The sequence below is a fragment of the Ciconia boyciana genome, chromosome 9 (genome assembly GCF_034638445.1).
Source record: "Ciconia boyciana chromosome 9, ASM3463844v1, whole genome shotgun sequence".
NCBI classification, from domain to species: domain Eukaryota; kingdom Metazoa; phylum Chordata; class Aves; order Ciconiiformes; family Ciconiidae; genus Ciconia; species Ciconia boyciana.
This window is the reverse complement of record NC_132942.1, coordinates 27,446,778-27,474,013: the sequence shown is the minus strand read 5'-3', so window position 1 is coordinate 27,474,013 and position 27,236 is coordinate 27,446,778. Positions and strand designations below refer to the sequence as shown.

The following is a 27,236-nucleotide window of genomic DNA, read 5'->3' as shown; positions in this document are numbered from 1 at the left end:
TCGGATGCAAGTTTTTGAATGTATTTTTGTAAAGCAGTAGCAGTAGGAAAGCCCTCTCTCCACGGGTCCAGTCCTGCAAGCACAGTTAGATGAGCTGGCATCCCTGTTACGCTGGCAGGCTCATTGCTGCAAGCAGGACACCTGGCAGCAGCTGCAGAATCGGGCCCTAAAGAATGAAATAGCTTGAGGATGACTTGAAACTTCACATTACCCTTCAATGGCAGGGTGGCTCTAACAACACTAGCAACTACATGAAGATGGGGTTACTAAAAAAAGAAAAAAAAAAGGAAAATAAGAAAAAGGAGAATACACAACAAAACCCCTAGGAGATATTCAGAGGAGATCTAAAAAAACTGCGGGGTGGGGGGAGGGTGGGGTGGGGTATAAAATATAATTTCAATAATATATTGAAACAGGGGATACAGGCAGCAAGTCACAAAGAGCAAAGCTGATTTTTTCACGGCATAGTTTTAGGAGTTTAAGCCATTAAGAAAATAATAGGCAATATCTAAAAGGGACAGAGGAAAGAAATTAACCCTACCTCAATGAGCAATTGAAAACAGAAAAATAGAAAACCTCTCTTGTCAAGCTGCTTCCCTTTCATGCTGGACGCTAATTGAAAGAAGAGAGTCAGTACCAGCAGAAACCACAATTTAAGGAGAAATGACAAGGAAGAGACTCCTACACAACCATACTCTGCTTTCAGCTCATTTGCTTTTTCTTACCACAGCATCAAAAGAGAACTGCTCTATTACCTACAGAGCTGAAGGGACCTGCATCACTGGAATGCCATTCTGTACAATACCTTGGTAAAACCAACATGCAATTGGAGACTCATTCAATCAGGACTGCAGGAAAAATGCCAGCAGTGTTCAGGTATTTTTGCAGTTTAAGTCTCATTTTTCACACTAGGTTCACACTTGTTTAAACAACAGAAACATCCATTGGTACAATGTGGTGATGTTTGGTTTGGTCAGTTAGGAACCTCAAAAATCCTAACTATGACTGATACTACATACTTGCCTCCAGGATGCACATCTGCTTTAAAAAGGGGAAGCAGTGTTAGTCCGAGTTCATATTGAAAAACATACTTTGAATATTTTTATCTATCTGGTTTATTTTCTGAAAAAAATGATCTTAATTGGTGAAATATAATCAAGTGTGCTAAAACTAAATCCTGCCTTAGGCACCAGAGGCTGTCAGGCCTGGCAAGGGACAAGGGAAAACTTTTGTTTCAGCTCTGCATGCCCACCTTCTTCCTACCAGCCAGAAAGCTCATGGCGCACTGCTGTACTCACCAGGCAGCAGCCAAGGTTATGGAGAGCCTTAGAAGTAACTTTGAGTGTCCTTTGGCTAGAACTAACATTCTCTAAAGTTTATGTTTTTTTAGTCTATGTTTTAAGGTAGAGGTTGTTTATGGAGTAGCTTGTGACATGCTTCCAAAGAGATGATGCTGGTGGATTTTGGAGCAGAAAAGGGCATTTTATCCTCAACTTAAAGGACGAGAAACCAGCAAGGGTCAGAGACTGCCTTTGTGTTTTACAGCACTGGTCACAGTGGGTACAGAGATTGGAAGAAGAGATGCCAAAGAACAAAAATAAAGCAGAAGGGAAAAACGCCTCTACGGCTGCCAATCTCCAGGCAACTAAAACCTACAGCCCCCCTCCTTCCCCCATCCTCAGAGAGAGACCGACTGCTGCAGGACTTACAGGAATTGATCCTGGCAATGACAGACAAGATCCAAGCCTCAAAAACCTTAAGAGAGAACAGCTTTGTAGAAACGGACTTTAAAAAAATAAATAAATAACTTGTCCCAGGCCAGAATAGAGACTTCTTAGATCCCAGATCACTGACACGATAGCTAGCAATGGCACTACTATCATGTCAGTGCAGCTGCTTGCTCATCCACACGAGGCTCAGAGCAGCTTTTGGATGTGAGGACAAAAAGCCCAGTCCAAGTACAGCTTGTCCTGCTGCAAGTCATGGCCACCAGGAAGACTCCGGCAGTATTCCCATGCCATCTACTTGCATCAATGAAAGAGGATGGGGGGAAACACCACGATTTTATTTATGAAGGTAAGAGCTGATGAGAATTATTTACACCCAGCAGTAGTTCAGTTACAACAAACCCTTGGGTACCCCAGTTCTGTGCATCACACGTGAATTACAGAGCACAAGGTGTTTCTAATTGCAAGTCTCTGGTAATCAGGGAAAAGCTCAGAGCTGAAGCAAGCCGGGCACCTCAGCCAGGGAACCAGCAGCCAGGGAACCTCAGAGATGCCTCACAAGGCTTCGGTGTGCACAAGGGGTGCTCCTTCCTACACTTTGAGCCCAAATTCATGAACCTGTCAGAGAAAAGCTAATTTTATCAGAACCTCTACCTGCTCAGGAAACACACAGAACTGAATTTCCTGATCCCTTGGGACCATTGCTGTGCCCTGGCAGGCCACCAACGAGGGAGAGGCATTTATTTGTAACCCTGACATTGTTCATAACCATTTTGCACTTACCTGAATGACTCCTGCAGGTTTTGGTGACTGCAGCAAGGTACCCGCTGGGTCACCACCACTCCCTGTTACACAGCTCCATCAGCGGCTGCGTGTTGCTTCACTGAAGTTCAGCAACTTCAACTAAAACCAGACACCAAGGGGAACCTTCAACTAACAAGTCAAAACTATTTCCGAAAGCTAGGCTGAGGAAAGACCATTGCATTTTTGAAACAACCAAGGGAAGCTCTTTCCTTGCAACCTTCCCCCACAGCAGGCAGAGGAGTAGGAGCCCAAGCTCTGCTGCCAGGTGCCATTTTATACCCACCTAATTGGCACTGTGTGCAGTGGGGAGGCTCAGCGCCGGGCAGGGCTGATGGCAGAAGCTCCAGCATCTGGGCTGGGGCAGCTTCACCCCTGCCCCGGCTTAGCCCAGGGGCCACTCTGTTGCCCAGGATTTGTTTCGTAGTTATTATTTGAAGCATCTCAGGATAAAGACTCTTAGATTTCGGAACCAGAGATACTCTTACAGGCTTTGACAGGGTTTTCTTTTTCTTTTTTTTTTTTCCCCACAGTTAAAATAAACTTTCTCTGCAGAGTGACCTGCAGCAGAAACAAGTGGTTGCAAAGCAGGAGAGCGGCAGCTGGGGCATCTCCGCCTGCGCTGGATGTGGCACTGCACAGGCACGATGCTGGTCCTTACCTGCTTCTGTCAAGAAACAGGCCGTCTAGACAGTATGGGCTTGCTACATGTTCAGCTCAAACGCAAAATCTATCCCGTGAGCGGGTGCCAACTGGAACGGAAGTGTCTTCAAAAACAAGTATTCCATCTCTCCTGCCTGATTGTCCTATTTCTAGAAAAAAAATCAGTGCTTTAAAAAGGCAAAAGCATGTCTTGCCCAAATACAGCTTTTTTTTAATTCAAAAGACAACTAGCTTCAATCTCTCCTCCTTCCCCTGCCATCCCAGAAAAAAACCACCAGAAGAGAAATGAAGTCAAATATGCTTTATTAGTTATTAGCGGATAATGTAATACCTTCTGACAAGCTGAACAGTTGTAGCAGGCGGCTGTGGAAGTTGCTACACAGCCTGTTTAGAACAAAAACAGGAATGAGAGACAGCTCTGCAAGGGAGTTTTTGAGCACCGCTCAGCCATCCTACCGTGCCCAAACCAAGTACTTTTATCCAGTTAATTTAGTGAATGAATCCCTCAGGGTCTCCAGCCATCTACCACTACAGCTCATTAGAGCCCAATATCCGACTTCTCATGTTGTATCACTGAAAGCACTTATGCTTAAAACATAATTAAACTTAAAACAAACAAGGTCTCTTTTCCTCCCTCCACAGCCCCAGGACCTGCCCCCCCAGCCCTTGCCTGCGCTGACAAAGGCACGCACCTCCCTGGCGTTATTTGGGAAAACACGGCACACTTCCCCCACTGATGGCGTGACATTTGCCCGACTGTTCATTCTGTGAGCAATTAGAAATCTAAATACTGGGTGTAATGCCTGGCTATTGGGATTTAAACTCGTAGATCTCTTACAAACGAGTAATGCGGTAAGACTTGCTGTCCGACGAGGTGTCTTATTGAAATATCCCAGGCTGGTTCGCTTGTCACAGCTGTCCTTTCAGCCATTTGCACTTACACTGTATTGCTTTCATTACAAAAATAGAAATTTGTGTCCTAAGTGCTGTTACATTACTAATGCTAAATATTTAATTCCCTGGGGTTCTAATTATGGTTGAGCACTGGCAACACTGATTCTACTTTTTAATAACAACTGTAAAAGCAATTTGAGCATTTTTCAATTAATTAAATACATAGTGTACGAGTAACCTCTTGTCATTTTGCCCTCCAGGACCCAAGTTAATTTGTGTGGAATAAAATGTTTTGAAAATTAACTGATATACTAGTCTGATCATTGTTGTTCTATTAAATTATAGTCTGCCAAACGAGCAGTGTATAATAGTTACATACCATACCGTTTCCTTATTTATGACGGCGTAGTGGTTTTTTGAAAACACCTCTCCAGCGCATTTCCAGAGAGCACATTGGAGAGGCCTAATTAGCAGGCAGGAGATGGTCTATGTACACGAGCATCAGCAGACTTACAGTGCAGTGAGTCTTCAGCGATGAAAAACAAAGCCTCTATCCATTCTTCAGACCTCATTTTCACCTTCTTTCACAGCTGAAATTAAAAGTGTTAATGAAATGACTTTCTACTGCATAAATTCCTATGGATTGGTTAGTAGTTTACACTATAACACATGGGATTTGACTCACAATATTAAAACACACAAGTAGTTTAGAAACCAATTTTTGTCTTCAACTTGCAGAATCCAATATGAAAAGCTTGCTGGAATACATGGACAGTTAAAAATACCTAGCCTGCTCACGCAGACATCCAGGCATAAAACTAACTTCTACTGCATACCTAACATGATGGTAAAATTAACAAGTATATTTTCCGTTTATACAGTCCTAGAAGTTTAGAACACCGATACACAACAGCACCTTATGTACCCTCGTAAGGGAAACTAACTTCTTTTCCACGTCCCACATTAAAAATAATGCAAAATCAACTGGGAAGAATTAGCAAAAACCCTAACATTTTGAAAATATTTTTTCCACATTTTCATTCATAGCTGATGAATTTTATTTTATAGTGTGCAGTAATAGTAAGTCAAACATATTGCTTGAAAAGTCCATAAGGTTTAAATATCCCAAAATATACAGGTGAAAGTTTGATAGTTTTAGCCAAATAATTGAACAGTAAGGGCATTGTTCTACTCTGAAATCATACAAAATATGCATGATAGATAAACAGCCAGTCCAGAGTGCACTACTAAGACTTTAACACTGACAAAGCATTTCAGGAAGCAAAAATGTCTTACTAACATACACTGGTACCACAGACTTCCCTGGTGAAAGTTGCCTGTGACTTAATTATTGCTGTTTAAAAAGAAGATTTTGGAAAAGGTGTCTCCAGCCACTGTGCTACCGTATTGAGACTTTATCTCTTAGCAGGGTAATGGAGATGGCAGCACTGTAAACTGGAAGCATTCACAAAAGAAGAAACAGCACAATTCCAGTACCTTGCCTGGTGCCTGCACCTCACTCATCCTCGGGCTGCCTCTGTGCACCGCTGCCACCACTGCTCACCACAGGGCCGTGCACCTGCTCAACCTCGGGGTACTTGGCACCGCTTGGATTTGAAAGAGGTGGGGCTGTTTCTGATAGCGTTGGTCAGGCTCTGGGGTCACTCAAAAGAAGAATCTGTCCCTCTGATATTTTCCAAGACTGCCCCCTCTTTCAGGAAAGTACTTTGTGCCTGTATCTATACTGAGCACGGACACCGATACCGCTGTGTGCTAAGCTGTGCGCAGCTCAGAGCGCTCAGTTCTCAATGAAACCCACAGGAGCAGAGGATACTTGACAAAGTTCTCCACACCACGGGCCATGTAAACAAAATACATGTAAAGTGAGGTTAAAAAATGTTCTGATCTTGAAAATTGCATGTTTGTTAATTCTGCCTGAAATGCATAATTATAACTTTAAAAGAGGAATGTCAAAGATGCTTTAAAGACATGAACTGTTAACAGGAAAGGCAGACTAACTGAACATGCTCAAACAGACATAAAATTATTCCAATACACTGGAAAAAGAAAGGAAAGGAAAAGAAAAAGAGGATCGTATCACTAAAAATTACAATATTGGTAATTATATCTGTTCAATAAACTTTTTGAGGACATTCATTTATAACATGTTTTGTCACTGTGTGTTGTAATTACAAGTTTATTTTTTCACAACTTGAAAAGCATTACGCATGTGGAACACTGCACTCATCATACTAGTTAAAATTAAACCAAGCCTCAGTTTTCGTTAAGTAGGATTCCTTACTTGCTACACCAAGACAGTCACACACCAAGAGTTGTAATTCAAACTAAGCAGGATTGCATTTCAGTTTAAAAAAAAAATTTAAAAAAAAAAAAAATCAATAAACTGCAGATTCTTTCGGCACCAAGCAAATTAAGATTCTCAGTCAGCATTACAACACTATTTTTTTCCAAATAAATACTAAATAGAATATACAATCACTGTCAAATAAAAATACTCAGGTCTTAAGCATTTGTGTGTAGGAATGTATGCACACATAAAACATACACACGCACAAGATATGAAGAACACATGCAATGTATTGCAATAATAGCTCTCTTCTTAAAGACAGATTTATACAACAGTGTAAACTTGAAGTTATCTTTACTACTATTAAAAGCTCCCCAGTATCTCTAGGTGTCTGACTTCAATAAATCCTGGAAACATTCTGCTCACATACTGAGTTTTAAGGAATGTGCAGCATATGTCAACTTCAATAAAAGTAGTACAGTTCTTTAATTACCCCATTCACCCAGCAGCTGCTTTAACAAAGTATTTTTCTGAACATGTAAAAATGTAAAATACCCAAAAAACCCCAGTCATCTATGTGCAATGACTACTCAGCATCTAACAATAGTGGATATACTGAAGGACAAAAACATGAGTCATGCCAAGCCCATAATTCTCAGTAACTGACTGTAAAGCACTTATAGTCGGCATTAAGCTTTTAAAACTCTAACCCTAATCAATTGTAAACAAAGATAGACCGACCTCATGATTATTTTTAAAATCTTAAACACTAGCACATAACTTTAAATAATTTTTCTGCTTTTTCTGATTCACACAGCATTCTTCCTAGGTAAAATATGTACTTCTGCATGAAAACAGGCTAGTACATACAAGTTAAAAAATAACAACGCCTATTTAAACACATGAGCTAATTGTACCTGGCATTTTGGACTTCAGTGGTAACATATTGCTCACTGTAGAGCAGAAAACATCCCCGTTAGCCAAAACCAAAGATGCACAAGATTCAGAAATCTAAGTGCAGACAACCTCTCCCCTTCTCCAAATGCTTATGCCCCCAAGTCTTTTCATGGTACAGGAGAGCCAACATCATCTCCCCAGGCTGTAGAGAACTTGGAAATGTACGACTTGCACACATTTATTTCAACCTTGGTGACAGCACAGCAACAAAAAGCCTTTGAAAAGAAAAAAGGCAGATAACCGGATGTGATCTACTTGTGATCATTTTTTTGTAACATGCTAGTGAATGGGTGCCAGCTAACTAATCTTCATAGAGAACAAACTTAATTTATACACAGCAGGACGCTGTCAGATTATTTTAAACCTAATAATTATTTCTAGCAGCAAGGCAACATTACACTTCGTAGAAGCATACACTTTGTAGAAGACATTTGCTCTGAAAAAAAAAGTTGATGTGCTGTTTGATTAATTTGGCGGGGGGGGGGGGAGGGGGGGAGGATGGATGAACAAAAGAAACCCACCTAAAGCCAATGAAATGTAACACTCTGCAGAACCAAGCAGTCAGGTGAAAGAGGATCTTTGAAAAAGGCACAGTGTTAGGAGACAGGAACCTTGCCAAATTAGTTGTTAAGCCATGCCCCCCCCCCCCCGATCTTTTTTTAAGGAGAAGTGTAAGTAACTTTGAGTAACTTTTCAGTGGAAGCTGCTATACTGTGAAGATATTTGTCGCACAGAGAAGCCTTCCTGCCTTTCGAGCCAAAAGGATGTCTAAGATAACGCAGTCTGACCCCAGGTGTAGCAAAAGCCACAGAAGCCCATGAGGAATTCCTCTACCCCACCCAGCCATTTGTTCAAGCATATACCTCTATAAAAACATTTCATCTTCATTCAAAAGATAGAAAATCTACTATTCCCTTTCTAATCATTTCTAACAATTCATTGCTCTTATTAAAAGTTGCACCTTAGAGTTTGTCATTAAATGATTTTTATCTCTGTATATCGTCAACACATATTGCCTTGAAAATGTTTTGCTACATCTGGAGTATGAAAACAGTCATATAAAATCAACTGTCACATTACAGATGTAAAGATTATTTTCAGGAATGCACATTTTATTCAACCAAGTTTGAACTGAAGTTAGAGTTAGAAAGTAACCATATAGTACCAGTTCAGAAGGTAAACTATGTTTTGTCCAACATATTTGTGGATAACATACACAGAAATCATGTGTTTATAATAACAAACATGTGTAATGTTTATAATAACAAACACATGATTATGCACAGGATCCTGATAGATTCATACCGAATGCAGCAATCACTGAAGAGCCAGGAAGTCTACTTGAAGCCAACCTATTATTTGGAGTATTTATAAGGAAAAAATCTGTCTGCTCTGAAATAGCATTTTGTTTTCTTTTTAGTGCTACATAAACAGTATGACAGTCTTAACTATAGTATTTGGTCATTTTAAGTGCTTGAACGTAAAATTTTACTCATCAGCATAACATATGCATGACACTGCTCTACATAAGACATGTTATTTCACAATACTCATTTAACTATGTATTACCACTTAAGCAGGCAAAAAGATTATTAACCTCGGTACTACAATAGTCCATATTAAGATAAAAGAATTATATGAATTATGGGCTTTCTCAAAGAGCTGTGGAGGCTCATTTCCCCTTAGCTCATGGTCAGGGGAGACATTTGACAGTCCTTTGGAGGATACATCACTTCTGAACTTGGCACAGATGCCAAGAGCTCAGCTGTGGCTTGACCCCAGGCTGATGGCACAGGGCACAGCTCTCGCACCTGGAGCCACACCCACCTTCACCATAAAGCTGCAGAGATTGCATCGGGGGCAAGTTGAGGATTTTGGAAACTATGTGGTTGGCGCTCTGCCTCCTTGAACTATGCACGCAGCAAGCACTACACTGCAAGTATAGGCTAACAAGGGTAAGAAAGAGTTTGACTGAAGAGTCCAACGTTTTCTCAACATATAGCAATACATAGCCAAGTTAACTCAAAACTTGGCAGAAAAGCAATAGGTTTCACACTCTGTCATATCATATCTACTTCTTTTTTACATATAATTTTAAATACTAGCAATTTCTGAGTTTGTGCAGATTCCCAAATCTCTTTGTAAGCCTTAGTCCTAAGACCCACCATACCCCATCTCTTCATGTCACTATTTTTCAGATCCACAGTTCAGAGAACAGGAGATGCAGGCTCCAGTCTGAAGGCACTGTAATATGGTAGTGCTGCTGAGGATAAACCAGCCACGGGAGGCGGTTCTTTGCCTGCAAAGCACCACCTTCCCCTTACACACCAGTTCCTTTCCAGACGTAGTACCTTATTTTCCTCCCTTACATATGGCACATAAGAGAGGCCAGTGCACACTTCCTCATTCTTTAGCATAGGGCCAGTTAAAAGATACTGAATGCAACACCAGCCGAGCTGGAGGTTCAGTCCTTTCTGTGACTGAAGCGAGTTCTTTTCATCTAGCAGTGCCTCAAGAAGAGACACAAGCAGTGTTGCTGCTCTCAGGTTTCTGACCCATAAGAAAGCCTTCTGTTCTTCGTACGCCCAAGCCATCTGTGGGACAGCACCTACACTCCATAGCCTTCTTGCAAGAAGGGTCAGTGTTCAAGGAGCTGTTTAGTGCACTGTTTTTACTCAAGATGCCTTCCAGTGCTAGAGATCATATGTACCGTTCTAATTTTGGCACAGGGAACATCAAGAGCTTCGGTGCCTCACCAGACTCCAGCATCTACTCATGCAACATGAGACAGAGAAGCAGGAGTGGATGGGGTGGCCTCTCCTGCTGAAGGTGTTCTCCCCTCTTTGCTAAAGGCAGCTTAGGGCACCATGTGTCAAAAACAGTTCTCCTGAGGCATGTGTTGGTTGAGGCAGCCTCTTTGATGAGTAAAGCACAACAGTGTGTTCCCTAGATAATGGAAACATTTGTACTATTCACGCACCTTGACCAGATACATTTTCCTGAAATAGGTGTCCTGTCACCTACACACACCACCTCTCTCCACTCACACTGGCATGCACAAGCAGTAAGTCAAAGAGCACAGGTTTATTTTATATTATCCAGTATGTCCTCGAAATGTGATTATACATGACAGAACTGCACAGCTTTCTAACACGTCCAATTTTTACCACATCTTACAGATGTAACTGCACCTGCTGAAAAGACTGCATCACCACTAGCTCCTCAACAACCCTCTTGTCAACACACCACCCTCCCAGATACACTGTCTGTGCAGCTGGTCTGTGCAGTCCCTGCCCTTTCATCAAAATGACCCAGGGTGCTAGTTAACTAATATTTGATAACACGATTAACTTTGGCTGAAATAAGTCTGGGTGTGCTCAGGGAAACAGTTCAGTTTGCTTCCCTAGCAGGGGCAATAACCTCCGAGAGAGAGTGAGCAAGCAAGCGTGCATGAAGCCTCCTTCTTTAACCAGCACAGCTGCTGACAAAGGAGGCTGTATCTCTTGCCTTCTCTGAAGTTAATCCCAGCAGTTTAAAGCAGACTTGTGAAAAAAACATGAATCTGAAGTTACTCTAAAATGCTACTCCAAGGACACATTAGTTCCACTAGAGTCAAAGTATAAGCCAGACGCAATAGGTCGAGTTATAGTCGAAGAGATTGCAGAGAAAGTAAGAGCTAATAATTCTTAATTTGGCATAACATGACATTCCCAACAGCTTCTGTCTCTCCTTCCAGTAATTGCATCTTGGCAGTGTACATATTAAAAAAATCATTGCACAAGAGACATTTTCTGTTGGAAAAAAAAGGCAAAAAAAAAAAAGCAAAGCACCTTTCTTTGTAATAGTGTCATTCTGAAAACTGAAGATACTTTCACTGAAAGGAAAAATATGTCGATCAAAACATGAAGGGGACAAAACCTCATTCATTCCTTATTTGTTTAAGAATTACTAAAAAGAAACATTTTTGCAGGAGACTAAGGCAATAGTAATTTAGACAATAATAAATTGAGCATTGTAAGAATAACTATTCCATTGCCTAAAAGAACTCTGGCAAGAAACTTTTCACATGGCATTCAACAGACATTCAAATAAATGAATGAAGTACGCAAGTTAAATTACTTCAAAAATACGGAGTTTCCAGCAGTTTACCCTAATGACAACATTGCATAGAAAGATACAATAGCTCTTTGTAGCCTAAAAATTGTCAGTTTTATTTTACAAAGATGATTTCCAAAAGCATCTTGTCATGACAATCGAGTTTTGAGGAAAAAACAACCTGTCATTTGATAAATAGATTAAATTAACTGTCATTAAAACCACTTAAGCACTCCTCCTTCCTGTTATCCTTCTCATCTTGGCAGTAACTGGTAAGATTTCAGGGAGGCTCAGTCATTGATGGCAGGATCTAGAAAAGAAACAATTTTGCATACAGTTATCATTCGCATTCACAACTTCTAGTTATTCTATTTCACTAACCTGCACTTAATTGGCTTCTTTCTGCCACTGGCATGAGCACAATGGACCATCTACTTCATACAAATCACCACTCACTGCTGCAACTACACCTTATACTGTGAAAATATTGTAGTGGTTGCATCCTATCACGTTAATAGTGCATACAAAGGTAACATTAACAAGGTCCTGTTATCCACCAACTATGAATTGCTAATACCAGCCAGTGCATTAGCCAGTAGGAATTAGATGTTACTCATTATCATGCAGTTCATTACTTATTGGACATGGCTGAACTTGAAACTGGTAGATTTCTCCGTAACTTCTGGAAAATATACCAGTTGTCCACAGAAACATACCACCAAAATAAGTGAAGGACCAGATGCAACGGTTACAACAGAATTAGCAAAGAGGAAAACTACAACTGCATGTTTTCTCAAAAATCATTATCCAAGACTTTGTTTGGCTAAGCAAGCAGCTTCTTTAAAAGGAAAGGAGGGCATAGATTGGTCAAAGAAAAAGACCTTGCATAACCAGACTAACTCCCATGCATCCCCAGAAGGCTGTGTGCATGGCAACCCCACTTCCAACATACAAAGCAATTAACTGTATTCCCACATTAAAGCTATCATGGCACACCTCCACCTTGGCAGGTTTCTAGCTGGCCTTAATCTTTTCCACCTTCCACATGCCAGGTTCCTCACACTAACTGGCCCTCAGTGACAGCTCAGTTTTGAATGCCATACAACACCTTGATGCAAACGGGCTTTGCCCTTTCTTCCACCTTTCGCTAGACTATGCTGCCATTTAGTCACTGCACTGACGTAACAACTACACTTTCTTCTACTGCACTGCAGCTGTACATCTACTGACGTGACAACAGGAAGCAAGGGTCTTCATCCCTACAGGAACGTAGCTGCCTTTTTGGTTAGCAACTTGCATCATTTTTCATGCCGAGGACAGAGCATATGGTCCTTCGAAAGGACATCAAAATAAATATGACATGTCAGTGCAATCATCATACTGAATGAATTCAAATGATGCCATATCTAAAATGAAATGTGTGCACATAATAAAGATTCAAATGACAAAAAAAATCCCCTACCCTTTATCCCTCTCTGAATTATTTATGAATTCTGCAACTCCAGCTGTTGCCACCAGCCCAAGGACATTACTTCATTTTGGGAATGACACTTCATATTAAAAGATAAGTTAAAATAAAACAAAAAAAGGACACTGTGGACTCTCCTTAAAGGCCACAGCAAAGCATAATACATCTTTTCCCAGCATTTACAAAGGAAAGTAATCAACAGTCAATTCAGTTCATGTTTCTCAACTTGCTTCCGTAATTCCAGACACAGATTTCAACACTCATGCATTAAGTCAGCCATGCCTTTTTAACCATTGCAGTTAGCCAAGACTCTCAAAGCGCCTTGGATCCTCCTCCTATTTTTTTAGGGTTATCTCCCTCTAACAGTTCACCATAAACCATATGCCACCATACCAAAGACTCTGCAATACTATCGGCACTCAAGTTAGTGAAAGCTTTTAGTACATAATATGGTCATTCCAGGAAAATGTGAATATTCTGCATATATGAAATTGCTTTTGATAAAAGCAATTATTTGTTCATAAATTAAAACAAAAAGAAACAAATTCAACATGTGTAGTTTAGGGCACAAAGAATTGGTTTCAACTAACCATGACATTTAGATTAGCAAATTCTACATAGTGCTGTCTGCCCACTTATGGACTGCTCTGATTCAGGTTCCATCACATATTAGTTCTTCGATTTCAAACAAACAAATTGACTGGGGGGGGAAGGCTTAGCCAGTAAGCACGATTTCCATCATCTACATTTACGTGCCCTCCCCCCTCCCACATCCTTTCCATCATCTAAAACAAATTCATAGTTTATCTGTAGAACAGAGAACACAGAGGCGGAATAAATAGGAAAAAAAGAAAAAAAATCAACCATTGGTTTTGGTTGCCACCTTATTCATAGTGGAATCTGGCAATTAAATAGGTATAAGAGATCAGAACTGTTACACAAAAACACCCATACCATTAACATTGCACCACCTTCCCACTACAAGAACATACTGAGACAGTGTCTTCATCTCAGGCTTGAAATGAACTGAAATGGGTCAAAATCTGCAGTGTTGCAGGACATACGACCCCTAAATATTAGCCCTTCATGATTTACCAACAGCATCTTCTTCACCACGAAGGAGATTACTCTGTTCTTACCCATGACCTTAATTTCACAGTGTTTTCTGCTTTTACTTTTACCTAACTGAACAGCAATTGGGTTTATGCTCTGCTCCTAGGAGATCCCAAATGCCACAAGAACTTTTAACTGATTTATCATTTGGGGTTGTTGTTACTTTTGGGTTTTTTTTTCTCCTCCATAGTCACTGGAAAGTGGACTAGCAATTGTAGCAGTTCTAACACTAAAAGGAGATGTATGAATAAACTTAAGGTATTCCAAGGTACCATCACCAGAAATCTCTGGTATCAACCACAAAGCTTGCAAACCATTTGTCAGCTTCCTCCAGCCGAGAATGCACCATTTGCCATTGAACCAGAACACCAGGCCGGCGGGTATTTAATAAGCAAACTTGCCTTTGGGAAAGGCAGCAAAGCAAGAGACATTACCTGTCTTGCAAGTGAAACAAGCCAATGGCTTGCAAGCAGAGCCCACTTTGGTTTAGCTGTCAGCAGTACCTCCAGCAGTATCCGCTTTTGTTCAGTTTGGTACCACTGAGCTCATGTAGTGTTATTCAGGAAAAGGAGATGTAGTTAAAACAAACATTTATTTGCCCTTCAGTCTGCATCAGAACTGGAATCCAGCCCCAAACACTCTCCCTCCTCCTCGCTACTGTGGGAAAGCTACTGAAAGAGGACCTTCCCACCTCCTGCAGTTGGCCAAAGAAACAAAGGTACAGAAACAAAGAGAACGGGCAGAGAACTTGGGATGTGTAAAATACCACTGAGCAGTTAAATGTTACCCGTTGAACCTTAGTTTCCAAGAGCCCCAAATTCTTCTGTTGTCACTGCTATATATTTGAGGTTATTACTCCCTCACCATTAACAATTCTCCAATATTTTGTGAATCCCAGGTGTTATGCACAAACCCTCTCAAAACTACAATTATTTGCAGTTGTAACCCGCTCAAATGTACATCACGCCACATTTTTCTGAAAATTAACAAATTAGAAACAGGAACATATCTCATATTCTAGAGTTGCCATTTAACTCTCAATGCCACAGGTTCTCAAGTGCCCCCTGAAATACTTTCTAGCTGTGCTAAAGGAATGACATTTGGAAAAATCACCTGTGTGCTGATAGAAAAACATCCTTCTGAAGATTTTCACAAGCTAGTTGGATGCAATTGAAGTCAGTCCTCAGAAAATAAGGAAAGTCGTCTTCATGCCCAAAGATGCTCACTAAATGCTTCTGGCTATGACATTATTTTATAATTGACACATTATACACAAACACCTCAAGAAAATATCTTTTTGCGTACGTCCGGATTACACAGCTATTTATACCCAGTGCTTTTGCAGAGCCTTCCCAACGTTGCACAATGCTCTCAAATACAAATGACAAATTAATCCTTTTGGATGATAATTTTTTTTAGTGTTCGATATTTTTAATGTTAAAAAAAATTGTACCTCAACATGGTCTTTAATCTAATCCTTACTCTGAACAATTGAAGTACATCCTTATTAATCTATTAGATGCTTTTCCACACCACACCTATGGCACTGCATAAATTACTGTAATTTAAATGAATTGCTGCTTGAAAATTCTCATTTGGTAAGAAACATGCAGTGTTACAAGGCACCGGAAAGAAAAATGTGCACTACAGTAACTAAGTTTTATAATGCAGTATATATCTAGGTTCTCATAAGCCAGCTATTCTAAATTGTTAAAGGACAAGAATATTAGACTGATCATATAAAGCACACATCACTATGTCCAAGAAGTTAATAATATGAAATTAAATCTACAGTTTATTTAGATACATTTCCATGCCCATATATATGCAGAATCCACTTTAAAAATGCCATTAGGCTGGCTAAAGAATATTATTGCAAAAGACATTAACACCAACAGTAATTCTATCTCTGCCCTGGATAACTTGCATTTTTCTCTTTAAATGTCTGATCTGCTGAAACACATTGAAGAAAATGAACTTGGGGAAAAAAAGAAAATAAAACAAACAGAAAAAAAACCCAAATTCTTTTGTTACATTATTCCACATATTACTACTGTTTAAGGATGACTTGTTTAAGACTGCACATTTCAACTACCTAACAGTAAAGAATGAAAAGCTTCTTGCTACAAGCTAAAAAGAAAGTCTTTACCATGCTCCTTGAAGAGCTCATTTTCACATTACTCAGGCTTCATTATGCTGAATCAATATTCGTTTAGTCACTGGGGTTATTGACATATTTTAAAATAAAAGTATACCCTTCAGCTACTGCACTCATTATGGGTAATTTGTCTTGTCAGGGAGCAGGGAATATTATCCCAGTCTTTCAGGGGCTGACAGCCCATGGAAATACCTCCCCTTGGTTACAACTGTAAATAATTTTAAGGTAAAATATTGAAAAATCAATGACTGTTTCCTGCAATCTGTCACAAACAAATCAATCATAATCTGCACAGCCAGAGAGTATGATTTGAAGGAGATGAGAGCAGATGTAATTCTTGGCTGGAATCTCTCATTTCAAAATCACTTCACATAATGGTGTCATCATTTAAACACTTAGCAGTCCCTGCAACTGCCACTCATAACATCTAGTTGGACAAAACCGCAAGGAAGAGGAGGAGAAATGCTGCTGCTGTTATGTAAACAAACACTTTATATAAATGGTTGCAACATTAGCAAATTTCACAGATATAACAGCTAGGCTTGTCTCTCCACGAAAGTCCACGATGCTTTTCTTTCTCAATGGAAGAATGTCTATAAATTAGCCTCTCAAAATGCAAAGCATTTCAAAACAAAACTAGGCTTCACGAAAGGTGAGCAATAATATCTGGTACTAACACTATTTCTAAAAATATTTCAATTTCATTCACTCCAAGTTGCTCATAACAGAATTACGCATCAAATTCTCAAGAGATTAAGAAAGGAGAATTGTCTGAGGTACCTTTGTCTTTTTAAGAGCAATAAGGATTTCAATGCTTCTTTGTCCCCTACATATTACATTTCACATCTAATTTTCATTAAGCACACACTGACTCAACTTCAGTGTAAGTAACCACTGCAGAGTACAGGGGAAAATAAGTCATAACCTACATAAATTAGTTGATAATATATTTCCAACTTGCACTCAAAGAGATTAACTGTTGTATATGGAATTACATTTGTATAAAGGATCAATTTATACATAAAGAATTAACTACCGTGCAGTCAAAATGCTATAAACTGATCTTTGTAAATGTGAATCATTTGTGTAAAACTAATCTATTTTTATAGAGTAACACTAATGCTTGGCCTGAAATCATTTCCTCATTTGTCCCCTCACCTCACCCCAGACTACATTTTCACCCTGACACTACAGTGTTCGAGAGACTTCTGTGCAGATCAGTCAAGACAAAAAAGCAGCAGACAGGATGAAATTGTGCAACTGCAACCGTGGGCCTAAGCCTGCATTCCCTGCACAAACAAAATTCGCAAATGCTCATGGAGTGTTTCACTCTGGCGTCTATAATTTGAGCTCTTAATCTTTAATGCGCAGAGCCTGTTATCACATATTCATTTTAATCACATTAACCTTAGCAACTCATATTTCTGAATATTTATCTCACAACTGTGAGACTAAAAAAAATGCAATCAAAAAGATGAAATTATTTTCTCTTTTCTTGCAAAAAAAAAAATCCCTTAATACCGTTTTTAAAAATGAAAGAACAGGGCATATTGTACATCTAAGTAAACCTCTCCAAGGTTTGCCTTCCTTTAAAGCAGGCTTTAAGTCTCTTTATCATCTACATGGAAAACACACATCTCTAACTCCTTACTGATACACATCAAAACCACTATTGTTTGTAGCAGCTGGACAGATTCTCTTTCTTAGCAAAATAAACTATCAAAAAAAAGAAACTAAAGTCTTGGCCCAGAAGAAACAATTACTGCCTTAGAGGCTAACTAAGTGCAGGAAAACTGCAAATACCAGCCGTGAAGTGAATCAGCTTATCCTGGGTAAAGGCCACTCTATTGTGAAAGGAAGCGGGAGGAGGCAGAGGGTGAGTAATCGCTAAAAACAAGAGTAGCTCCTAGAAATGAGTTGCGGTACCTCACTTTTTCCCTGGATGAGATCTGTAATGAAGCTATCCGATAGAGACAGCCTCAGGCTCATCGGCCCTTTTAAATCTCCTCACTGGCCAACCGACACTGACAGAGGGAAGACCCTGCTTACTACATTAAGCCATTCTGGGAGGGAGCAGCAGTGTGCCATACTGAATGCATCGGCATCTTTCCCCACTGCCATTCCCCTGAGCCAGGTTGTTATTTCTCATGACAATCACCTAATTAGGTGGGTCAAGAATCACAGAAGATAGAAGAGATCCATTCTTCCTACATGCCAGTTCTCCTATTTGTAAAAATGAAGGCAATGACTCTCCCCCTCCATTGTAAGGCACTTAATAAATGTTAATAATAATTAAGCCAGTCACATCTCCCAGACAACACTGTCAGATCTTTTCTTGCAATATTTGAGAACTATTTGGCTCAGGAGGGAGCTCCCACAAGTTCCAGACAGAAAGAGACTGGCAAATTCCATCCTTGGATGCAAGAGGTCACAGAGGGCTGCACCACAGCAGACATTTTGCAACCGCTCCCCGACAAGGGAAGCCCTAAGAAGAAAGAGCGGTGCATGCTGCGGCACTAAAGACGTTTATGGAGAGTTCACGGGTCAGCACTATGAGTGCTATTTTCTGCTGGACAAAGCATTAAGATGCTGTAACAGCTAAGAGGGCTGTGAAGTCTTTCTGGTTAAAAAGTTGAACTAGCTTCAATTTCTTGAATAAAAAGGTATTTTTCTTCATTCCATCTTTCTCAAGAAACAAAAGAACTACAGGTTATGGAAAGAGCTGAAAAAAATAAAAGACACTGGCTTAAAGAAAAAGCTAGTAGTATTTCCTCTAGTACCCACCTTCTCGATTTACTGCTCTCACTCATAATGTTCATTTAAGCCACTAGTATATGTTCATTTATTTAATGCAGCTCCACATGATCACTGAACAATAAAGCAGTACAATATTACATCATGCAATATTACTGATATTAAACCATTATCAGTATTCTACCTAATGAAGTTTATAAAGTCTTCGTGTTCGGGTGTTATAGAAAGAAGAATCCTGCTTTGAAATAGATCCTGCCTTCCAACTCTGTTCTTTCCTTCTTCAGCATTGCTTAGACCAGTCTCACCGAGCTCATCTGGAGACGACAAAAAAGACAGAAAAAAAAGCATACTTATTACAATGCTTGTGATCTGCACCACATGATTTTCTTAACAGAAACAGGACTAAAGCTGATGTATCTGGAAACATTAATTCTGCATTCTGTTAGAGACAGAACCCAGTATCACAAAGGAAAGTGCCACTACTGTAATACCTTACTTAATGAATCGTAACATACACAAAACAAATTACTTACCATTAACTCTGAATAGGACTTAATATGGTTAAAGAGTGCTGCAAGCTCAAATGCATTCTGGCTTTCTATAAGGTCTCTTCCTGTACTCGGGCAGGTACAGGATAGGATGGACTGCTGGGTTCATTTTCCCCATTGTGGACCTCACTGCTTCTGCTCTTGGGTGCGTTCTATAAAGGCAAAAAATGGACATATGGAGAACGGGGAAATGGAACAAAAAGATAGTATTTGTCACTAATTTAGACAGAAAGGGTCTCTTACAAACAAGGATTACAGACTGAGCAATGGAAAGGTTTCTTCACCCATTGACCTAGCATGTTTGTTAAATCCCACAGACACTATGTTAGTACCACATCCCACTGGACGGTGTTCAATTCTGCGTTTTCTAAGAGGCACACCATAAACAGGTGCCTATGGAAATCAAAGATCTGTGGAATATGGAAATTTAATGGCATTTAGCTAATGAATCAGTAATACCATTAAGAACTTGCTTTTGCTCAAAAGCACAACAGTCTTATAAATCACATGAGTATGGACACCAATTTAAATCTGAACATTTCTGAGAAAAGCAGAGGGCTCCAGTTAGGTAAACAGAGGCACAGAGGTTACATGAACAAATCTAGGTCACAGGATGTGCCAGAAACTGAACAAGAAAACAAGCCCAGGATTCAAGACTCCTAGTCCCTTCCCTACTACGAAGTCTTCCCATCACCTTCTCAGCCAGTATAAAAGTCTCTCAGCTGTTCTGCAGCCTCCTCTCAGACAACTATCTGCGTGACCTCAGTTTAAGTTTTACTTAGGAACACAGCAGTACAGTTTATACCACAGAGAATATCAGCTAAATTTTAACTGAAGCAAGAAATTAAATACTGAAATAAACTTCAGAAAAAGCAAAAAGCAAAATATACCTTAAAAATAACTTTTGAAACTTGGGCTCTACAGAGCCGTCCTCTTCAAGAGACATTCATGGAACCTAATGCTTACAGAAGCTGGGAGAGGGTAAGGTCCTCCCTAGACAACAGCCAGGAAGTCAGCACAAAGTAATTCTTGCGCCGTCAATATCATAAAGAAGTTGTAGGCACCTTTTCATAATGACAGAGTATTCTTAATAAAAGCTTCAAGCAGGTTTTATAGCTGCATATTATCCAATGAAACCAGTAATAAACAGCACTGTAGCATTATTTAGTGCAACTCCAATATGCCAAGAGTCACAACCTCAGTTTTATTTATCACGCAGGCTAAAATGTTAGTTCTTGGCTTTACAGTAGCAGCCAAGCCTGTAGCTGTTTTATCCAAGTACACTGCCATCTGGATATTGATACTTTGCTACGGGATATGAAAGAAGAGCATAGTTACCTAATACAGCTTAATTGAAAACAGAGGACCTACATATTATACCATGCATTATTCTATACAAAATTAAATCTGAAGGGCATGAAAAGTTCTGTAGATGTCAGCAGAGAATATTTCAGAGGTGAATGCTGGGTTCTTGATCTGTGATAGAAACGCTGAGAAATACTGTGAAAAAGATGTGTTTATGAAAAGAAAAAGCTAGTTTTTGCTCTGTTGGGGAAAAAAAAAGAGCTTAGGAAGATGCATCTCCTTCGGGAAGAGTAGGAGAGTGATCAGTCACAAGTTTATTAGTATAGTAAAGTTTCTGTTACAATGATCCGCATTCACCTTGAAAGGTCCGACTGGCTTGCTTTTTTCCCCTCAAACAATGATTTATATTAAAAAAAAAATATTCTGGCTCTACAAATACATTCACTTTAATCTGCAGAAAAACAGCTTCAAGAATCATTTGCATCTGCATTATCCACATTAAGGAACAGAAACTAAAAAGCCCTAATATTAATAACAATCAGAAATTATGAACTGTTAAAAAGAATTCTTTGGGTGTAAGACTAGAAAGGCTACCTGGCTTTATGTTTCTCTCAGAGAGGTAATGCTGAGCTTTCACAAATACCAGTCATAAGGACTGCAAATATATGTAAGTAAAGTAGATAAAACACAAACCCTTTTGAACACGACACTGCTATTAAAAGTCACCCACCTCTAACACCCACACTGGAAGCCAGATTCCAGCTACAGGAGCTCCCACCATGCTGCAGCACCTGTGGTCGAAAGGGAATTTGCCACCGTATGGACAGCTATAGGCACATGCACATCTCATAAAACGGCACAGGGAGTCACAGCCATCCTTCCCACTGAGGTGCTCCTCTTTCACAATAAGGAGCCAACTAACAGTAGATGTGGCTTGCTTTAAGTGAAAAACTTGTTTAGACATGAAAGAGAGCAGTTTTTCATTTTTTCCACTAAAGTCAACCATTAGGAGAGTCTATTTTCTGCATATGCCCGTGGAACTGTAAGCAAAATAAACCCTGAAGACATTCTTAACTTAGTCCATATTATGCCAACAAATTCAAGCAAATCGTGCTATTTAAGTTAATTACAGGAAACTTCAAGGAAACTGAAATACAGTTTCAGGTTCTCCCATGATACTGTCAAGATCATGGAGTTACATGTTCAATACAGTAACTACGTGCTTAAAAGGCTTGCCAGCTGCACTTCTGTGTATGGTTTTATTCCACATACTAAACAGGCTTGCTGATGCAATTTTAAAAAGGACTAAGACTGATAATCAGGTTTCTTTTAGCAGACAAAAAGTGATTTTACACAGAAAGGCTTGCCGAGAAAAACAAAAGCTACCTAATACCCAATTGCTAGACACAGAAAAGAAGAGTTATTCTAGGTGTTCACGAGTTTACACTTCCGTCTCAGACTGCAAACACAGAGAGTGCTAACAAGCAGAGTCTCGGGCAAAGTAAGTGCAGGCAGAAGAAACAACAAAGAAGTGGAGGGTGTCTCACAGAACTCTTCTCAAGATCACTCACCTAGGCTAAGAGCTACCCAACACCGGCACTTCCACTACAAGTACTGACCCTGTAACTCTCAGCGCTTCATCTCAGGCAAGCCAGCAGCAACACGCACACAGGTAAGTATCTGCAGGAAAGTGCCCCTCAGTTTTACTGCCGATGCTTCAGCCAACATTTTAGAAGCATTGTTTTAGCTCTTGCTCAGCTAATAATGTATCGATGTAACATAGAAATACACAAGCCCCGCCCTCCTCTTTGAACACTAATTAGTTTTACTTCAATGGTAGTGCAAAGGGAGAAAAGGCAATGTTTTTCTCTTCATGCTTAATTAAAAGGATAAATATTCACATATATTTATTTTGCTCTGTTATTAGTACGAGTTATTAATACTTTTAAATACACTGTATAAAACATCTCTTAGCAGATGTTTCCAGTAGCAATTTCCACTACCATCTGAGTCTTAGTATTTTGTTTATAGAGACAGCTTTAAACAGCACAGAGTATCTGGGAGGGGGATTATTTTTTTTATTATTATTATTGTTTTTTTGTTTTTTTAAAGAGGATTCCCTTCAACATCACATACAGATCTCTTGTTAATATATTCACAAATTGAAGTGGAGAAACAAATTATTCAGTAAGTGTCTAAGGTCAAGCATTCTGATAAATAAATATCAAAAAGGTTTCAAGAAAACAGCCTCCTCCTCATCTACCCCTGTAAAAAGAAAAAAAAGTTGAAGTGATCTCCTAATGCATCTCCCTTCATAATTCATGCCGAAAGATGACATTTTCTCAGGATCTTAATTAAGATAATGATGAACACCTGTGTCGGCATTCTTTGGCAAGACAGCATTATCCATCATAATCTTTTAAGTACTCTCAAAAAAACCCAACAAAATCGTGTGACGGAACCAATCTGTTGCCTCTCCTTCCACTAAGTTTTACATCTCAGACACACACAAGAACGATTAGATCTTTAAAGACTGCAATAAAAGCAGGATCGTTAGATTTTAAAGTTTCAACAGAAAGTAGCTATTAAAGTAATTAAATTAAGGTGTATCATATCCAAGATATCCAAGTTTAACTCCATCCACTACAAGCCACCTGCAACCAAACCACTTAGAGTTAGAGCCTGCCAATGGCTGTACTTTTAAAATATAGTTTGCTGTTATTTTCAAGATCACCCTGCCTCTTTTTCCCTTCCTGGAAAGAAAATATTCACAGCTGATCCATATTATATGTTCATGCACTAATTTATGAAGCTATTTTATGCTGTACCACATATGTTTGCACACCCTAAATGAAATTATGCAAATGAAACCAGTGTAGAAAAACAAATATGCAAGTTCAAATATTGCTACATTTTGGGTCACCACATTTTGTGCAGTCATCTCAAATCCAAGCTCCTCTCATGTCAAAAACCCTACTGGAGTCCGACTACTAAAGTAAGCCAAGACCATTTTAAACAGCTGTGCAGGACCAGCCCATCAGACTGAAGGCTATAAAAATAGTGACTTGAATTATTTATTTATACAAGCAGAATTTAAATTCACAAGCCTTAATTTAAATAAAGCGAAGAGCACACAGCCAGCCTGTAAATCCTACCCATAGTTAAGTAAGAACTGAATGGTAAATGTTTCTTCTATTGCATCAATGGTTTAGCTTCAGAGAAATTATGACAAAAATATACAAAGTACAGAATTTTAATATCAACTTGCACTTATATCATTTCACTGGCAGATGCAAAGCAGACAACACCTGATAGCAAGAACTTATCCATACCTTCAAATGTACGTACCTTCAGTAAAAATGGAAGAGAAGCAGTAAATGTACCCTCAAGCCCCACATTTGCTAATAGAACTGACAGAACTACATAAACAACAGTCTTGAAACAAACTTATTTCCCTTTAATCAAAGAGCTGAAAGGTCCTGCAAAGCAGATTAGTCTGAGGCTTTCACATTTTAATATGCTTCTATCAGAGGAAAAAGTTGCTGTGACTAGTCATTCAGTAGAGCTATCAATGTGCAAATAAAGCAGAAAATAGAGACATCCTTAAGAAATGAGTCTCAAATTTGATATAAAGTGAAGGTGACAACCACAGCAATAGAACTATAAACTAAATGTTTCAATATCTTGAAGGATTATCTACAGTTCTTCTAAAACTGCAAAGAATATAATAGTGGCATAATGTGGTGAGAATGTCGGTTTGATAGACACTTACAATCCTGATGGCATAAGAGTCCTATTGCTACCGTTTATTAATCAGCTCTGGTATTATGTTGCAATGCATGAACATATGCATGAACTCACCACAGTTTCTAAGGTGTACGCCTACAGAACTTAGATTAGCAGAACATCAGAAATAGAGAGGATAATTTTACATGACATTAACCTTACCTCCTCCTCAAAAAAGTCAGGTGCCATGGGAAGATGGTTAAAACTTCTGCTTCTCCCTACAAAGAAATGGGCAAGGAAAAGCGGTTACTCATCCTACTCAAACAGAAAATGAATGCTGAATGTTTAAAACTTTACCGGATGATATCTCACTCCTCGAAGAAGGGGTACTGTCAGAGGGTTAAGACAGAGGCGCTTTTGGGTGGAAAAAGATATGCGGTGCTTTAGAGCGATAGCTAAAATTAACCCAGGGACAAGTATCAGTGACACTGTGCAGCTGAAAACTGATGAAAGTGCACACCTGTGTGGATTGAGCATGTAAGAGAGTGTGCGATCCGGTGTTAGACCCTTCCCGGTTTCCGGAGACAGAATTTGCACATCCACGTGGATTTTAGGGAGAGGAAGAAAGAGAGGAAACACCGTACACTTCCACGTAAAAAAAAATTAAAAATAAAGGGGAAAAGAAGAGAAAGGAGGGAAACGCCAGACAAAGCGCTGCTCGACAGCAACACCGAGGAGGGTGCCCAGACCCACCTCGCCTCGCCGGGCTCGCTTCCGTCCGCCGCTCCCGCGATCGCCACCTTACTGCGGGGCCCGGCGCGGACGGCGCGGCAGCGCCCTCCGGCAAGGCGCGGGGGGACACCGGCCCCGGGACCGCGGCCAACAGCGGCTCCGGCGCCGCCGTTCCCCCGGGAGCGCCCGCTCGCCGCGGGGCCCGGACTGCCGGCACGGCCGCCGCTCGCGCGCAGGGCCGCGGCGAGGCCCGCCCGGCAGGGGGCGCCCCAGCGCGCCGGGGCAGCGCCGCCACAGGACCCCGCGGCCCCGACGTCCCGCCGCGCGGCGGGAGACGCTGCCGCCCCGCTTCCTCACCTCGCCGGCCGGGGCCGGCCCGACCCACAGCCGCCGCCATAGGCTGGGCTGGGCTGGGCTGAGCCCAGCCGAGCTGGGCCGGGAGGCGGCCGCCTCGGCCCGCAGCGCCTCCGCGCGCCGTCCTGTCAGCGCCGCTTCCGGACTCCCCAGCAACCGCGCCGCGTGCCGCCACCGCCCCTCCACACCCCCGCCTCCTCACGCTGAGGGACAGCTCCGCAGGCCAATGGAAGAAGGGGAGGACCCACCCCAGCGGGCGGACAGCCACTCATGCGCCGAGACGGGCGGAGGCGGGACTGGCGGGGCCACGGCCTGCTGGGTAGTGTAGTGCGGACCGCGCCCGCCCCGCCACCCCCGCCCCTGCCGTGATCCCCCCCGAAGACACCGGGGAGAGCGCTCTCTGCCCGCCTCGTCTCTTCCCTCCGAGGCGCCGCTGCCCCCAGCCCCGCAGCGGGGCTGCTCGGGAAGGCCCCGAGCAGCCGTTTGGCTGGAGGGCTGTGGCCGCTGTCGCCGGGCAATAACCCCGGAGGGACGGAGCAGGGCGTCGTCGCTGTCGCCTACCCGGCGTCCCGGTGAGCTCCTGCCCCGGCCCGCCCGTTTTAAAACATACCCCCCTTCCTCGCGTCTCCGCGTCCTGCCAGCGGGGCCAGCGGCGAGAGGAATTAGGGCCGGGAGATGCAGAAGTTACAAGATTAAAAAAAAAATACATAAGATAATTGTAATTAAATCGCCCTGCCCCCCCCCCCCCGCCCCCCGGAAAGGCCCGGAGGGTGAGAGGCGAGGGGCGGGTGGCCGGGGGCGCGGAGCCGCGGCGGAGGGCAGGGTCCGCGGCCGCGGGAGCAGCGCCTTGCCTCAGCCGCGAGGGAAAAAAAGCGAGGAGGGAATAAATCGGGATATGTTCCTGTTGGGAAATGTATCTGGTGGAATCAAATGAGATTACATCTCCTGATCGGCGGGGATTTATCCCGGTTCATATGGTTTTAATCTGCTTTCGCCTCGACCCTTTCGTGAGGCGGGGAGGGGGAGGATACCTGATGTATTCTTTAGATCCGCTGGCAAACCCTCATTTTGAACGATTTCTGCAGACCCATCTCCGCACCCACCGCTCCCCCTCCGGATTCCCCTTCTCCCGGGACCGGCGCTGGGAACGACTAAATCCCTCCCGCCCTGCTCACGGATCCCGAGCCCTCCGCGAAGCCAAACCCCGCTCCTTGCCGGGCCCCGGCGCCGCACTCCCGAGGACCCCCCGCCGCAGATCCGCTCGCACAGCCGCCGCAACAGGTCCGACGGCGGGGCGGCCCCGGCGCGGCCCCCGCCCCGACGGCAGGACCGGCCGCGCATCCCAGGGCTGCCGGACCGGACCGGGCTGCGGCGCGGCGCTTCCCTGCCGAAAATCACCTTTTTTGTTTAGAAAAGAAAAACTAACACCACCACACCCCCCCCCGTATATTCCACCTCCAGTGATTTAGTGGAGGGAGGGGCAGGGGGCAGAGAGCAAGAGGAGGGGTGGCTGCGCAGAGGGGGAGCCGGGCGGCTAATAAATCTTATTAAATATCCATTTTTTTTTCATATACTGATTGGCTTGCATTCCGGCGCAGCGCGGCTCCGCACGGTATTTAGCACATGCAGAAAG

The 27,236-nt window shown here is 41.7% G+C and overlaps 1 long non-coding RNA gene across 1 annotated transcript; it reads right to left on the bottom strand.

Moving 5' to 3' along the window:
- Nucleotides 1-11,592: 11,592 nt before the first annotated feature.
- Nucleotides 11,593-25,741, bottom strand: LOC140656993 (uncharacterized). The gene is made up of 5 exons (XR_012044186.1): nt 25,607-25,741; nt 24,740-24,795; nt 19,472-19,638; nt 19,123-19,252; nt 11,593-11,755 (listed from the first exon to the last, which is right to left on the bottom strand). It is a non-coding gene; the product is annotated as an uncharacterized lncRNA (long non-coding RNA).
- Nucleotides 25,742-27,236: the final 1,495 nt, after the last annotated feature.